Here is a 17,284-nt window from a genome sequence, read left to right on the forward strand (position 1 = left end):
AATCAAAACTACAATGAGGTATCACCTCACACAAGTCAGAAAGGCCATCATTCAAAAGTCCACAAATGACAAATGCTGGAGAGGCTGTGGAGAAAAGGGAACCCTCCTTCACTGCTGGTGGGAATGCAGTTTGGTGCAGCTGTTGTGGAAAACAGTATGGAGATTCCTCAAAAGACTGAAAACAGACTTATCAGATGATCCAGCAATGCCACTCCCAGGCACATATCCAGAGGGAACCTTAATTTGAAAAGATACATGCACCCCAATGATCATAGCAGCACTATATACAATAGTCAAGACATGGAAACAACCTAAATGTCCATTGATAGATAACTGGATAAAGAAGTTGTGGTATATTTGTACAATGGAATACTACTCAGCCATAAAAAAACAATAAAATAATGCCATTTGCAGCAACATGATGGCCCTGGAGAATCATTATAAGTGAAGTAAGCCAGAAAGAGAAAGAAAAATACCTTATGATATCAATTATATGTGGAATTAAAACAAAAGCTAAACTTATTTACAAAACAGAAACAGACTCACAGACATAGAAAACAAACTTATGGTTACCAGCTGGGGGAAGGGAATGGGAAGGGATAAATTGGGGAGTTCGAAATTTGCAGACACTACCTATGAAATATGAAACAGATAAACAAGTTCATACTGTATAGCACAGGGATCTATATTCACTATCTTGTAGTAACTTAATAGTTAAAAAGAATATGAAGCGAATACATGCATGGTCCTATAAGACTGAAGGATTGTGCTGCACACCAGAAACTGACACAGTGATATAAACCAACTATACTTCAATAAAAATATATTTTTTAAAAAGATAACAAAAAAAGAGACATCTGACTCCACAGCTGATGCTCCTAACACTTTCCTCTACAAACGCATCTACCCAAAGTATAAATTAAAAATATTTCTACAAATGTCATATACAAATAGCCGTAGTTGAGTCACCAAAGTGCACTAACCCTACCTGGAGGCTTTGATTAAGCACTGTGTCTGTCTCAGACATTTATTTCCTGTCCTTCCTCCCCAACCCCAGTTGTCAGATACTCAATGCAGGCATCAGCTTCAGAGTAAAGATTTTTGCATTTCTAAGCAGTAGGGAAAGAACTTCGGATTTAGCTCCCTTCTGACAAGACAGGTATTTTCCTGAAGAGGACACTGTCAGTATCAGTTTTCTATCTCTTCCAAAACAAACTGTCACAGACGTAGCATTTTCATGCATTACCTTGTATTGTGTAGGGCAGAGGTCCTGGGCTGGCTAAGCTGGGCTCCACTCAGGGTATCATAAGGCTGAAATGAAGTTATGGGGCAGCTGGACTCTTACCTGGAGGCTTTGGACGAGAACCTGCTTTCAAGCTCATTCAGGTGTCAGCAGAATTCAGTTCCCTTCAGGTGGAGGAGTGAGGTCTTCGTTTCCTTGCTGGCTGTCAGCCAGGAACCGTTGTTTGCTCTTAGAAGCTGCCCACATTCCTTCTCATGTGGCCCCTTCCACCTTCAAACAAACAAAAACACGGCCATGCCTTCTCATGCTCAGACTCCTAACTTCCTCTTCTGCAGCCAGCTGAAAAAAGTTCTCCTCTTTTAAAGGCTCACATGATTAGGTTAGAACCATCTGGATAACCTCTCGTTAAGGTCCCCTGTGCCAGATAACACAATTAGAGTCATTCGCAAGTTCTGGGCATCAGGTCATGGGATCCTGGGGGCCATTTCTAGAAATAATTCCTGCCTTACTTCCCTTATTTAAAACTGAGGACAAGGATAGGAGAGAGATTTATAGGGAGGCAAAAGGGAACCAAATCAGGTTGCAAATAACCATGTCAAAAAATCTGCCAAAGCAGAGTGGAGGAATCGCATCCATACTTCAACCATCAGGCAAAGCATATCATGAAGAGCCAAGAAAAAATAAGGGGGCATTTAGTAGGATCTTGATAAATGTGTATCAAACTACCTGCTATTCAGAGTGAACCGCATGTTATGCAGAAGGAAAAGGGAGAAGAAAAACTCATCACACGTTCCCGGTACGTTAGAAGAATTCACACGTATGGAGTTCTTTCTGTAGTCCAGGCACACCTCTGAGTGCTTAACGTGTATTAATTCATTTTATCTTCAGATAAGTGTATGGTATTAGGTATTATTACCTCCATGTTACAGGTCAGGGGCAACCAGATAAGGAAACTGCTAAACACTGCACAGCTAGTGACCGTTATCGACAGGCGACGGAAGCAGACGTGTGGCTCCCCAGCATGCCTAGCTGCTACAGTAGACGCACCTGGAATTATGGCCTTTTTGTGGTCCAGCCATGAAAGAAAGGATGAAGGCAAACACTGTAACATAAAATAGGTGTCTGTGGGTCTGAGATATGGGCTCAGACCAAGAGGTCAAAGGCGTCTGGTGCAGAGAGCCTGGGATTTCATGTAAGACACTCTGGTGTCCAGATGCAACCGTGAACATTACGAAGGTCATGACTTTGGACAAGTCATTTCAGTTCTCTGAGCCTCTGTTTCCTCATTTATAAAATGGGGATAATGACTTTTGCTTCTCAGTCTTCAAAGGATTGTCATGTGGTACAATGGTGGGCAAACATCACTCTAATGGACTATGTAAATCTAAGATAGTACTACTTCCGTCTGGTGTCTGTGTTTTGTTTCTTCCACATTCCCAGGGTTATGTGCTGCCGAGAAGGGTAGGCTTGTTAGGTAAGAATATTTTTTATACTCTTAGGTTTGGTTCTTTACCTACAAGTTTCATGTTAAGCCTTAAAAAACAGCCATTCATTCTGTCTTTTTAACAGTCAGCCTTTGTTGGTGTTTCCCTCCACACACATGAAGCTAACAGGAAATAACGCCTTTGAGGAATCCCATCAGAGATGAGTAGATGGCATTTTCATATAGACTGAGGGAGGAAAAAAGAAACTGAAGGTAGGAGAGAGATGGAGCATGGTCTAAAAGGAGATATGTATTAGTCAGGGTTCTCCAGAGAAACAGAGCAATAGTTACCTCTCTCTCTCTCTGTCTATCTATCTATCATCTGTCTGTCTAGATATATAGATATAATTTATTATAGAAATTGACTCTTGGATTATGGAGGCCAAGAAGTCCCACAATTTGCCATCTGTAAGCTGGAGACCCAGGCAAGCTGGTGCTGTAATTCATTCCCAGTCCAAGGGCTTGAGAATCAAGGAGAGCCAGTGACTGAGGGTGGGAGAAAATGGATGTCTCATCTTAAGAAGAGAGCAGATTCACCCTTTCTGTCCCTTTTTGTTCTATTCAACCTTCAACGGATTGTGTGATGCCCACCCACACTGGTGTGACTTTACTCAGTCTGCTGACTCAGATGCTAATCTCTTCCAGAAGCGTCCTCACAGGCACATCCAGAAATAGTGTCTTACCAGCTCTCTAGACATCATTTAGCCCAATCAACTTCACACACAGAATTAACCATCACAAGGCGGAAGGGACAGGAAAGACCAAGTAAAGTCATGGGGGCTCTTCTTTTTCTCTGTAGATGGATAGAAGGGAGAATAGACTAGAGACCTGGAACTCGAGGGGAAAGGTGGCGGTTAGAAGCAGCTCCTTTGGAAAAAAGAAAGGATACTGAGTAGAGACATGTTAAAGACTTATCAAGAAACACTTAGAGCCTGGCTAAGAATGGAAACCATAAATTTGTTATGAAGTCAATTAGCATGATTATGCAATTTTCCTCCAACAGGCCACAGCTGGAGAACAGAAGCAAAAAAATCCCCCTTGTTTGCTTGAAGCTCCGAGAGAAAAAAAAATATTAAACATCAACAATTCATCGACTTGTTTTTACAAAAATATTTAATGAATACCTACTATGTTCCAGAAACTGTTCTAGGCATTGATGGGACAATAGGAAGACAGACTAGTTTTCTTTCCTAATGGAGCTTGCAATGTTGCGGTAAGAAATGGAATAATAAAACAGGCAAATGAATAATTAATAGCTAATTAAGAAAACGACATCATTTACATATGTAGCTATATGTAGGTGCTGATACACATTCATGTAGATAGACACCTATATACCTATATTGATGTACATATGTCTATTTCTATCCCTATATATCTTTATGTCTAAATTCACATTGAATTATTACATTAGGCTTGTTAAACTCTATTCAGTCCTTTTGTAGATGAGACTCAGAGAGGTTAATGACCTTTCTCAAGGTCACACAGATAATAAAGATCAGAGCCAAGATTTGAACCCAGACGCTATGACCCCAGGGCAGTGCTCACTTCATGGTCTCACCAAGCTGTTATTACAGAGCTCCCTGGCAGGATGGAGACGTGAGAAGAGAGAAAGGGAACGATTGGTAGTGATGATAGTGAACCAGAAATGGCTGACAAGGAGCAAAAGATGATGAAGTCAGAAAGGGGAAGGAGGTCTTGACTTGGAAAATCGGAGGAGGCGGGGCAGAGGTTTGCAATTTTCCTGGAGGATTTCCAGGATATCGAGACAGGGAGGGCAATGTGGGCGGGCAGACAGTAGGCTCTGGTCACGTTCTTACTAGTTTTCTACTGGGAAGGTACAGTTCAGCATGTCCTTGCGAGCTTCTGCTTTAAGATGGTGTTGCTCTTCCTTTGATGACAACTATTCTCTTACTCCTAGTTAAGTTCCTGGGCCCCTCACAGAGGGGCACCTAGGAAGTCTTCCATTAATGGTGAATTGAATCAATTAATTCAGATGTGTATAACGCACGGAGAAAATGGTAAGTGCTCCAGCACATGGGAGGGGCTCCTCAAACACTGTTTGCTGTTGCTTTGTTGTCGCTTTCTTCCTCCAAGTAAGCTTAAGACCAAAAAATCAAGAAGTCTTACCTTTGCTGGGAGGGAGGGGCTTGGTGGTTTACTTGCCTTTAGACCAGGCAATTTCCTAGGCTCTAAGGTATATACAATTAGAGAAAAGAGAATCCCTTTGTTGAAAATGGAACTCTTGACGAGGCATTTGATGAACACACTGGAGATCATTTAATGAGCTGAAACCACTGCCTCCTCAATTCTGCTTCCTCTGACTTAAGAGGAAGAGCAATGTTGTTTCTTTTCCCCTCAAAGACCTTCATGTTAACATTCTGGCTCACTCAGCATCACCTGCGTCAGCAGATCATCCCGAATGACAGTCTAGTGCAGTGAACAAGCAAAATGGTTTATTTATAAGCCTCTTTCCCAACTGGGATCCTGGGAAAACTGCTGTTCTCAGAAGTAAATAAAGGTCAGGATGCCTTAATATATACTCAGTGGAAAGTCTAGTGATGATTCTTTCGTGATGGGTGAGACTGCAAACTCAGAACTATTCTTGGACATGTTGGCATAAAATTCTAGGGGAGAATGTGCCGGACTGAACTCTTGCCCTCAGCAATTTTCTTATTCACTGCCCCCACCCTGGTTGACACTCTTATTATGTGGTCTGTTACAGTAGCTTCTTAGCTGGTCTCTCTGCCTTCAAGCTCTTTGCCTACCCCCCATGCTCCTCTACTCACCCGGAACAGATCTATTTTCCTTAATCACAATTCCTACCATTTCAGCTCCTCTCCCATAAAGCTTAAAGCATCTAATTAAAAACTATCATTAATTGATTGGTTGCCATGAGGTGGGCAAGTTACATAACCATTGTTGTCTTTTTGCTTAGAGTTATACCTTAGTGCCTAGAATTTTTGAATTCTATATACCTGGTACAAAGATGGCATACAGATTACTGGTGAAATAAATAAATGATACCACTTAATCTTCAATGCCACCTCGTGTGCTATGGATCTTTTACCTGTTTCAGGAACCTGATGTTGACAAGGTTAAGTAAATTACCCAAGACTGCAGGAGAGAAATCTGGCTTAAAATCTGGGCCTAGATGATTTCAAAATTCATTTGTTAAACTAGTATTCAATTCTGGTTCAAATGGCATTTAAACAACTGCCCTAAATAACCCCAAACAGTAAGTCCAGCCCCTAATCGACTCAAGTTATCCAGAAGAACCCATAACCTGCTATTGTCAACATGCCTCCCATGTTGGTCCTTGCTTTATTCAAATCCTGTTCATCCTTAAAGTCTCATTATACTCAACACCTTCCTCCAAAAAGCCAATCCACGTGGTCTTTGTGATAGAGTCTCCTTTGAATCCTGCCACAGACTCACCCAAGACTCACACTTGGATGCTAACTGTTGTCATTAGTTGGCAGTGTAGGAGCGAGAGTCGTCTGATTGAATGTTAATGTTTCCCCGCAGCGTCTGACTAAGGGCTGGACGTTAGGGAGGGTCTTAGTAAAGGCTTTTTAACTTAATCACATTAAATTTGATACCAACCCCTGTCAACTTCCAGTTTCTCCCATCAGCAGTAGTGAAGGCATATTTACCAGAAAATACTTTCTCCAGTTTGAGAAAATGTCATAAGCCAGAGAGCATTTTGGACTAATCCCAAGGAACAAAGTTCCTCACTGCCCGGATGGAGGCTGAGAAAGGGAGTTTTTTGGGGTTTTTTTTCCCTTGTACTTCTGGGCGTAACTCCCAGACTCCCCTAATTTCTGAAATTGAGCTTCTGGGAACACTAAGTGCACACGTGCCTCCCCCCCCCCGCCAGCCCCCAGCACGCATACTCACACACCCATTCCATGGAACTTCACCGTGCCCCGCCTGGTGAGCAAGAATCTGAAAGTGGGGTGGCCTGGAGACACGCACGGCAGAGCCTCCTCAGTGCGGTTTCTAATACGGGCTTTGTGCTACTGAAAAACACGGCGGGAGAGCCGTCCTTACAGGGGAGATGTTGGAGAGAGTCCTGGTGCATTGATTTGGAAATCATCGAATAGAATCCTAAATGCCGTGGCCTGAAAGCCTCTCTCCACTGTTCTCTCCTTCCCTTTTAAGGCTGGCAGAACTGTGAGCTGGGATAACACCAAGGTATTTTTAGAAGTGTACATTGATTTTTTTTGTCCTTGGAACCTACTATATTCTATTATAACCCAAAAACAACAAATGAAAAAAGCCAGCTGCAGCAAAATCTCATTGAAGGCAGCAGCGTGATGATGATATTAAAATAATAACATGTTAGGCAGTAGCTGAAGTAATAATACTTGGGTCTTCTGGCAGGAAGAATCTCCCTGGGATGCTTTGCTCTCTGAATAATGCCTTTTGACTGAATGTTCTGTAGCAAAGCTGTTGGGTAAATAAAAGCTTTAAGATGCGTTGCACTTACATTCTGGCAAAGCGTACGCCGTGCAAGAGAGGGGTAGTCAGTATCAGTAACTGACCTGGTAAAACAATCAGGAAAAGCCGAAAATGTGTGTATTTATTACAGACTTTTTTCATTATCCAGACATTCTGTCTTTATCAATAACACCATCGTCCATGAATTGAAGTGACTGGTCTTAAACCTCCGTTGCCCGGGACCTGGGCAATAACCAGGCGCTAGACTAAATAGATTTTATGACTTCACTTGTTCTAGTAAAATATTGAGCTTGACGACCTCTTTCCTTTTTCCCAATAGGTTACATCCACCAGCAAAGCTCTCTCTGTGTCAGCCTAGAATTCCATAACATTTTATACTTGACTTCCCATTTATTGCTGTTTTTGTGTAAGGAGGCATTGCTTTCTTTCAGAGTTCCTGCCTGGGTCCGTAAGAGAGACTCCGCATCCTTCTCTTGGAAGTAGCACTGGTCCTTCTCTCCGTTCCTGCTGTCATTTTCCCCATGGGAGGAAGTTCACTTAGCGGGGTCATGAAATTAACAAGGCATTATTAATAATATGCACCATCTAGGCTCATTTATTTTGTGGAATAGCTTGTTTTTGAAACTCATGCACTCTTGGTTCCTCTACTCGCTAGTCTAGCCGTGAGGAGGCCAGTCGTTCCACAGGGATGTCTATTCCTTGGGAATTACGTTAGGAATCTTAATTCTGATAACAACTCAAGTCATAGTTCTGCAACCCAGTTTTGTCTACAATAAGCAGGCAGATATATCGCCACGTACCTGACTTCTAGATCAGTCCTCAGTATAAGATCACAATGAACTATCACACTAGCTTGCAAACCACTGTTCATTCTCATTTTAAAGAAGAGGCTCAGAGAAGTTAAAGACCTTTCTCGAGGTCACACACAAAAAAGTCAGAGCGAAGACTTGAATCCAGGCATTGTGACCCCAGGGCAATGCTCATTCTATGGTTTCACCAAGCTATACTATGGAGCTCTCTGGAAAGTGTGGGGAAAGGGAAGAGGATGGTAAGAGGAAAAGGGATCCATTGGTACCAGTGAGAGTAAACCAGAAGTGCCAACCAAAAGAAGCAAAAGCTAATAAAAACAAAGGGAAGGGAGGTCCTGATTGGAAAAAAATAGGAGGATGGAGTCAAGGGTCTTTGATTATCCTGGAGGATGGCCAGGATATCAAGAGAGGGAAAGAGATGGGGAAACTGAATCGGCTCTGGTCGAGCTCTTGTCAGCAGACTCCTGGGAAAGTGTAGTTTACCGTTTCCTTAGGAGCTTCTGCTTTAAGATCAGGGTTGGTCTTTCCTTGTTGAAAGCTATTCTCTTAGTCCTAGTTAAGTTTCTGTGCCTATCACAGAAGAGCACATAGTAAGTCCTCCATATAGTGTTACGTGAATTGATTAATTCAGATGTGTATAATGCACCTAGAAAATGATAAATGCTCCAGCACATAGTAAGGGTCCATAAAAATTGTTTGTTATTGCTATTGTTCACAATTTGGGATACACTGCCAAAATGCACTGCCCAACACAAAAATCGGATTGTTAGACAGTAGCAGCCACTGCTGTTATGATTAGATCTTTCCTGGTTATTTTTTCTTTCCTTGCCATCCTGACATAGCTCCCCAGAACGCACAAATCTGTAGGCTCCAAGGCTTTCAGAACTTGCTGGAACCATCAAATCCAAACCTCTTGTTTTATTGAAAATGGGGAAGTTGAGGAGTAGAGTTATACACCTTGTCTAGATCACATAGCTAGTTAAATTATTATTTGAGGATAGAAAACAGGTGTGGCTCCCAATCCAGTGATCATTCTTACCTCATCTTATTCCCAAAGGTTCCCCAAAAGAGCTTTTATTGCCTAAAAGGTTAGACCTCCAAATGAAGCAGTGCCTTCTTGATCAACACTGAACAAGGATGCAGTGTTTGTAGTGATTCAACAGCTATTCAGCAACTCAATTCCTTGAACTCTTTAATTTCATTAATCCAGACTGAACCATGTCCAGGACTAAGACACCAGGTGTAAAACCTCTTTCACTTACTGCTCATAACCATCCATGAGTAAAAATGAGAATGCATGTATTCCCAGAGCAGAGACAGGAAATTACACTCCACTTTGGTTATGAGATTACATCTTTTGTATTAATAAAATTGCCTACAGTGCTGTTTTTTTTTTTTTTTTTTTTTTTTTTTGCTACAGTCTTACAGCCTTCACCTCCTACTCCCCTTCCTTTACCTGCCACACTCTGGAGAAAGCATGCAATAAAAACTCCTAATTATTTTCCATATATTTTTATTCTTTTAGAAATTCCTATAATAAAAAGATAGTACTGTGGGAGAAGTGGTTGCCATGGAAACTGACCAAGGATAAACAGTCTCTTGCAACAGGGTACGAGGCAAGGAGACAGGGGCAGACCACAGCCCTCGGGAATGGAAAGATAGCGGCAGGTCATGCTGCTCTCCCAGCTCTATCTGCCCAGCTCTTTGGACCTTAGAGAAACATCGTACATGTGTATGTTTTAAGTGACCCTGGAGATATGAGGGAAGGGTGTTATGGCATATCTTCAGGTATGTCTGACACAAAGACAAGCAGCTCACTGGGTCTGTAGACACTAGAGAGTTTCAAATACATTTTTCATTGACCTTCTGAAGAGGTTCCCTGGGCTGGAGCAAAGCAACCAGGTTGTTAGCTCAAGCATGCTACTAACTACCAGCCTAGCCTCGGACAATGGGAAGTTAGCAGGTTACACTCACGAGCTCTGTTTTTTTGTGAGTTACCATAGTAGTTAATAATAAATTTACAGTCAACCCTCCTTGGTTCAAATTCTAGTTCTTACCTCTTAGTAGATAATCTTAGGCAAGTTGTTCAGCACCTCTGATCTTCCGTGTCCTCATCTGCAAAATAATGATGATGATAATGATGATGATGATAAACTTTTCCAAACACATTTTTATAAAATTTTAAAATGTATACCATTTAATACAGCATCTAGCATGTTTGTACAGGCTCATAAATGTTAGCCATTGTAGTTGCTTAGAAATTAAGTGAATTTTGGCAAGAGATACGATATTACATGCCTTGTAAACTATTATTTTTAGATAAATCTTTGTAGTAGCAGAATGTTCATGTATGCTTAAAACTCATGGCCACCTTGCAGAATAGGTATTAACTATATATGTATATATAGTTTTACATATATTTGGTTATGTATAATGTAATATGTAACACTAACACTCTATATACATTATGTAACACTCACTATATATGTGTGTATATATTTATACATTATGTATATTACATATTACACATACCAAGTCTCAGAAGCATTATAAATGCTTCACTGTGGAAGAGCTCTTCGTGAAAGTAAGTTGTATAACCATAAGGCATCACCATTATTATTTGTTTGTGAGTATCCTCTGTCCAGGTACTCAGATACCAAACAAAAAAAAGTACCAAGTCAACCTGCAGAAAGTCTAATGGGGACCTTGCCACTACATGTATGATCTGCGCTACGATGTGGAAAATTAAGTGGGAAACACAGTGAGTTCTGCTCTGCCCTCCCCAAGGAATTTACTCTCTGCCTCAGATTTCCTCCATCAGAGACGAGGAAATGGTCAGGTATGAGGCTCCTGGCACAGACTCATGATATCCAATACCGTTTCTGTAGTGTTCCTCCTTACTTCTCCTATGTTGATTCAGCCACTTTCCTATATGTATTTATGCTCTAAGAACGTTGTCTTCCCCAAAATCTGCTTTTGTTTTCCCATGACGGCCATGCTGCCCCTACAGCATCGTGTCCCTCCCTCTCCTTCCTGCCACCCGCATTCCCCTTATCTTCCTGGATAGACTTTGGTGACCTTTTACAACACAGCTTAAACACCCTCTCCAGGCATGGCCTCATGATAGATTAAACATCTTTCGTGCTGCTGACTCTGTATCAGGCAGACACACATCTTTTTTTTTTTTTTCCTTTTTTTTTGCATTTTATTACTGATGTGTGTAGCGTTGCATGACCTTCGACATTACTAACCTCCCAGAGGGCTGGAGCAGCAGCCATGCTATCCATGTATTCCCAGAGTAAAGCACATCACTGTTTATCTATTGAGTTGAATAGACTCTATCCAGGTGAAGATTCTTTTAGGGTTTAAACCTTCTTATAAAAATTCCCTAAACCTAGAGGAAACTATATCCGAACTCAGGCTTACGTTAGGAAGCTTAGAACCAAATGATCTGGATCTTTTACTGACTAGCTCTATGATTCTGAGCCAGTCATTTTGCAACACAAGCATTTATTAATTATTTTCTATGTTTTTCTCTTCCTTTCTCTTTCTCCCCCAACCCCTCTCTGTCTTTCTCTTTCTTTCAACATCATCCTCTGTGTTAGGGTCCATACCAGATGCTGGAGATACACAAACGAACAGACAACTCCTACCCTCAACATTTAGGTGTAACTAGTGTGGTTGGAAAAGTGTGGTGTTTAATAGGGACAAAAAAGGAAGTAGAAGCTTGTTGTATCAAGGTGGGGGGTGGGTGGCGAAGTGAGTCCATGCTCACATAAAATGTGAACAGCAGTAACGTCTGTATGAGCTACATGGATTTTAATTCCTGTACTGCTTTGAGTGTTAACTATAAGAGGAAGGCAGAATGTATCTGTATGAGGACTGGAGAGCCCCAGTGGGAAAACAGCGGCTTCTAGGCATAATAAAATAGATTATAATCAGCTGCAACCACGAGAATCCTGTTAGCAGCCACTCCTTTTCCAGACTACTTTCTGAGCCGGTGAGTATGTGTGGCCAGGCTTTGGGAGTCCATAGAACAGGTAAATTTGATGAAATGGCCAAGAAAAAGGCTGTCAGCTACTCAGTGGCTGCAAAGGGAGGGCAATATAATGGCAAAGGAGGGACTACACCAATTAAAGTCTAGGCAGTTGCGTTGTGAGGTCGCACGGCTGCCTGCTTCTCCATCTGACGTTGAGGTCTGAGCTGCCTTTGCACCATATTTGTGCCGTGGTGTGTGGCGGGGGCGGGGGGGGGGGTGGTTGCTGTAGAGAATAGCTCAGGGGCGGAGTGATACATGCAGGAGACAGGCCTGATGGTGTGAGACTGCATAATAATACATCTCACAACCTGGCCTGGATTCACAGCCACAAACATCTGATGCCTACTCTGAGCCAGCTCCGGATAGGTCCTCTCCCAGACCTCTCTCTTCACATTCATTGCAGACGCAGGACATTTGCAAATGAAGATAACTGCAAGTCAGTGGAGATTAAGTTGTATACCCAAGGTGACACACCATTAAGAAGCGAAATTAAGACTGATCTTTTGTTTGTTTCCAAGACTGGTACTTTATATCTCCCATCCACAGATAAATGTGTCAATTTGTACCATTTGGATTGCTTTGGGGAAGCTCATAGTTTAAATCTGTGACTTCTCATTAATATAATAAAGGCAGACCATCTTTTGTGCACTTGCATACATGTTTAAAATTCTGGGATGCATCCATAAATTGCTCTGGAGAGACTGATGAAGTCATCCCTAAAATGCAAGAAGAGCTTCTGGGGGTCCAGAGCAAAACTCCTTCTTTATTAGATTTACTTATGTAAATTTAAATGGTCACATGTGGCTGTTAATGTCTTTATGTGAGATGATTTTAATTAATGATATCATCTTGACATGTTTCATGGTAGAGGGCAGGAAAGCTGGCAGAGGCAGGGAGATGGAGAGGGAAGGAGGAGGGGAGAGACAATGGAATAATACAATTCTAGAATGCAGAACTGGGAGCAACCTCAGAGCTCATCTAATTTAACCCCTTCCACATGCTAATGAGGGAGTTGAGGCTTATAGAGAAGTGGACTCTCTTAGTTAAGACTCCACAAAATAGCAAAGTGCCAAGAGGAAGCTCTTATGCTTCAACCACACCCAGATTTCCATCTCTCTAAGGTTACAACATATACTTGAAACTAAAACATTCACACCTGTCTCTCTGCCTGACATGTTAGCACACACCAAGTTCTCCATTTCCTGACCACCAAAAACACTTGTTTTTAGCTTGCGTTGGAACAACGTCTTATTCATAGAATAACCAAAGCATCTGTGTTGAAGAGGACCGAAGAGTTCATCTGAAACAGCTTCCTACCCAGTGTAGGAGCTGCCTGGACGTGCTGAGCGATAACCTTCTGACTCAGCACCTTGAGTGAAAGGGTAACAATGAGGAGGCAGGCCAAACTAGGCCAAGTCAGGGTTAGCGGGGGAAAAGAATTATTCTTTCTCTGAGGTGAAAGCTGCTGTGTGTTCTGCCGCCAGCATTGGAGGTATCAGGCTTCAGTCCTGGGCTGGTCTTGTGTCAACTGGCTATGATTACACGTTGCTGGGTTGGATGGGACTCCAGGATGTGATCAACAGCAATGTGAAGGCAGTACGACAGGAAGCAGCATAAATTCTGTCATTCATTAACTATGTGACCTCAGGCAAGATACATTCTCTGGGTCTCCCGTTCCTTATCTCACAGAATGACTGCGAGATGAAGTGATGCAAACTATGTAAACCTTCTAGTCCCCTGTCCAGCATATGGGTTTATCTGGAGACCCTGCAAGACAGACCCTCCAGAAACAGGATGGGTTACAAAGTTCAGAAATAAAAGGGCCATATTTGAATCTGGGCAAAATGTTCTAGCTCAGAACTAGAGGAAGAGCTAAAACTAAGGGAAGTCTCACCTTAAATGGCGTCAAAGGTTCTGTTTTCTCTAGTGCAGCGAGTCCCCATTTGGGACCCCACCAAGGATAAACTTTGCCACATTTTATTCAGTCAGTGGAATTTGCCGATTCCACTGTTATAAAGCCATCCAGTCTGGCAGACTGGACGCAACCGAAACTGGATGTTTCAATGCAGTTGGAAAACAAAATTTCTCAAAACATGGGGATTCTTAGGGAGAGAAATAATGAAATGAGGTCCTCTAGTCAAGTTTATTCCTATCATTAACATGTTCAGTCCATTGGTTTGGGGACTTACTCTCTTCACCGTTATGTCCCTAGTGCTAGGGGATGAAAACAATGCCTGGCACATAGTAGGCACTCAGATTTGTGAAAAAAAGGAATGAATTAGTTAATTAACAAGTCAACCTTCAGTAGAGATGACATTGAGGATGTATACGGAAATTCAAAGGTCCTAGAAGCAAAAACATCCTTGAAAAAGAAAATGATTAAAAGATTTAAACTTTTGATTTAAAGATTTATTTTAAAGCTGCAGTAGTTAAGAAAGTGTGGTGCTGGTGTGAGGTTAAATAATAGATCAAGGGAATACAACAGAAAGTCATGAAGTAGAAAAACATTGATGAGTTCATTAATTTCTAAAAAAAAATATAAATACAATTTAATGAGGAAAGGAATGTCATTACAAAATACAGTGCTAGGACAACTCTACCCATTACATAAAAGAATTCAACATGGATCATTTTCTAAGTACAAAGCTACAACCATAAAACTTCTGGAAAGAAACAATACAATATTGAAGCCAAAGTGGCACAGGTAAAGATCTCAGAATTCTAGAACAGGCAAGAATCTGCTGAAACGTATGTCAGTTATTTCTTGAGTCTGAGATTGAGGTCTGACTGCAAATGGGAATGATGGAACATTCTAGAATAACAGATGTGTTCTACATCTTCATTGGCATGGTAGTTGCATGGATGAATACATATTTGTCAAAACTCATCTAACTACAAACGTAAGTCTGGTGCATTTTCTTTAAGTAAACTATAACACACATGAGTGAATATGCATCGAAGTAATCCCTTAAATTTGAAGGCTGAAGGTGGAAGCTCTGATTCTGATATTCAATTTCTCTGTGTCATTTGGCAAATTATTTCACTTTTCTAAGCCTTAGTTTTGCATCTGCGTAAAAGAACACTCATGACACTAAACTTAAAGGACCATTTGAGAAATAAATACAATAATCTATCATCTAATATAATCACAGGTACCTAATGGTCTCTCAAAAAGTATTAACCATTGTCAATGTCTCTTTTTCCATTATCTTCAGAGAAATTCACTCTGAGATTAACAAAGGAGAGTCAGAAGGAGGAACAATAAAATTTATGGGAAAACACTTATCTTGGAATCATAAAGCTTATGTTCTAGCCTATTTCTATAAAAATATATTATGGTGTAGCAGAAAGCAACATGGCCCACTAAGAAAAACAGATACTTTGGAGTCACTGAGATCTGAGTTTGAATCTTGCCTCCACAGTGTATAAACTATATACAACAGCTTATAAGCTATACTCTGTGACCTTGAGCAAGTAACTTAATATCTTTGAGCCTTAATTTAATCTCTAAAGTACAAATAAACATAACTATCTTATATCGTTGTCTGATTAAAAGTGTCAGGTAGCACATAAAAGGGGCTTGGCACTTAGCAAGCCATCAGTAAATACTCTTCCATCTCCTTCCGCTGGTGCGCTCATTTTAGTATCATGGGCTATAGTTGCCTTAGCAAATCAGGGGAACTGATCTCTGAGGCAACTTTAACATTTTCAGTTTCATCTGATTTTAAACAAGTTTAAACTTGCAATAAAAAATCATAGGTCTACTAATCTATATCTTTATCTAAATGAACCAAAAGTTCCTACAGAAATTAAAACTAACCAAAATAGCAAAAGTATAGACTTGTTCAGATTAAAAAGATCTCTTGGCCCAAGCTCATCATTGCCTGGGTCGCTGTGTTTCCTGTTACTAAGGCTACAAGAGTTTGTTTACACAAGGAGCACATCTTTAACTGTTTAAAAAAATCAGATGTAGGGACAGATTGTACTCCACCAAGAAAGAGAAAAAAAAAAACCCCACAAATCCATCTGGGGAGGCTGGATATGACAGACCCTTTAATTTCAAGAGTAACAGGGTCAAGGAGTTCAGTGAAGAGATGACTTAATTTTATATTTGGTTGGAAGATGAACTCTCCACTTTCCTTCATCAGCAGCTAAGGAGCACAATGCAGCAATGTGGGTTTATAAGAGATATTGGCAAAAGATACCCAGTCGTTTTGTGCCGTTGAGTATTTTGCAGACTTAAAAAGTCCGAGGAATATGGAAAGAAAAAAGTACTTAGTCGTTACCTATTAGAAGCCCCCAGATTTATGCACAGAAATTGGCAGCCCAGCGAGGGAGTGCGGCTTGCCCACGTTAATGGACATTAGAGCTGGAATGAGATCCAGGGTCTAAGGCCCCTTCCACTATACCTCTCTTTTATATATTTCATACTGAGAGTAGCCACTTAGAAATGATAAACCACAAACATACTGGAAATCACATTTCCTACCCTGTAGATATAGATCCCATTTGTCCAATGGATTGGGTGGTAAATTTTCTCAACAAGGCCACTGGGCTCGGTCGCTGTGGGAGCCAACTTAACACTGCCCCCCCCCCCCCCCCGGTAGCTTACATCTGTTTCCGGTTTATTTCACTTTCCACTTGATCACTGTGGCTTAGAAGCACCTAGGTACATCACCACCACGTATCATGGTCGGAAGGTTGAAAACCAAACATAAAGAGAAAACCTTAAAAACAGAGAGAAATGAAACATAACATACAGGGAACTATGATTTGAATTAACACAGACTGCTCATCAGAAACCACAGAGACAAGAAAACGGTGAAATAAAAAGAATGTCACACGAAGGAAAATGGTAGGAACGTGTCCCCAGCAAACCTGCACCACCAGAAAAACCAAGGGGTGTTCTCTAGGCTGAAAGAAAATAATACCAGGTGGAAATCTGGATCTTCATGAACTCAGGTAAGTTAAAGGTGGAAGAGGGTGGATTGCCTTATACAGTATCTCTAATAGCTGAGACATACATGGACAATGGTCATTAGTTTTTTAAAAAACTGGAATTGATTGCTCACTATTTATTACCATCAAAGCACAGAAGGAAAATGACTAAGGCTAAGAGCAGATGGCTGCAGTGTTAGTTTCCTAAATCTTTCATAAAAAGCAGTACAAACTGGATGGCCAAAGACAAGAAAAATGTATTCCTTCAGAGCTGTGGGGGCCAGAAGTCTAAAATCACGGTTTGGACA

The 17,284-nt window shown here is 41.2% G+C and overlaps 1 long non-coding RNA gene across 3 annotated transcripts in view; it reads right to left on the bottom strand.

The window, feature by feature from the left end:
• The window catches only part of LOC116659753, a 101,270-nt gene extending 94,421 nt beyond the window's left edge, over positions 1 to 6,849 (bottom strand). For 2 of the 3 annotated variants that reach the window (XR_004315091.1, XR_004315089.1), the window contains exons 1-2: positions 6,627 to 6,849; positions 1,346 to 1,513 (exon numbers count right to left, since the gene is read on the bottom strand). This is a non-coding gene — a long non-coding RNA (uncharacterized LOC116659753). The remainder of the gene's footprint in view (positions 1 to 1,345; positions 1,514 to 6,626) is intronic. The other variant, XR_004315090.1, reaches the window with a different exon arrangement.
• Positions 6,850 to 17,284: the final 10,435 nt, after the last annotated feature.

This window comes from Camelus ferus, chromosome 25 (genome assembly GCF_009834535.1).
Source record: "Camelus ferus isolate YT-003-E chromosome 25, BCGSAC_Cfer_1.0, whole genome shotgun sequence".
In the NCBI taxonomy this organism is placed as follows: Eukaryota; Metazoa; Chordata; class Mammalia; order Artiodactyla; family Camelidae; genus Camelus; species Camelus ferus.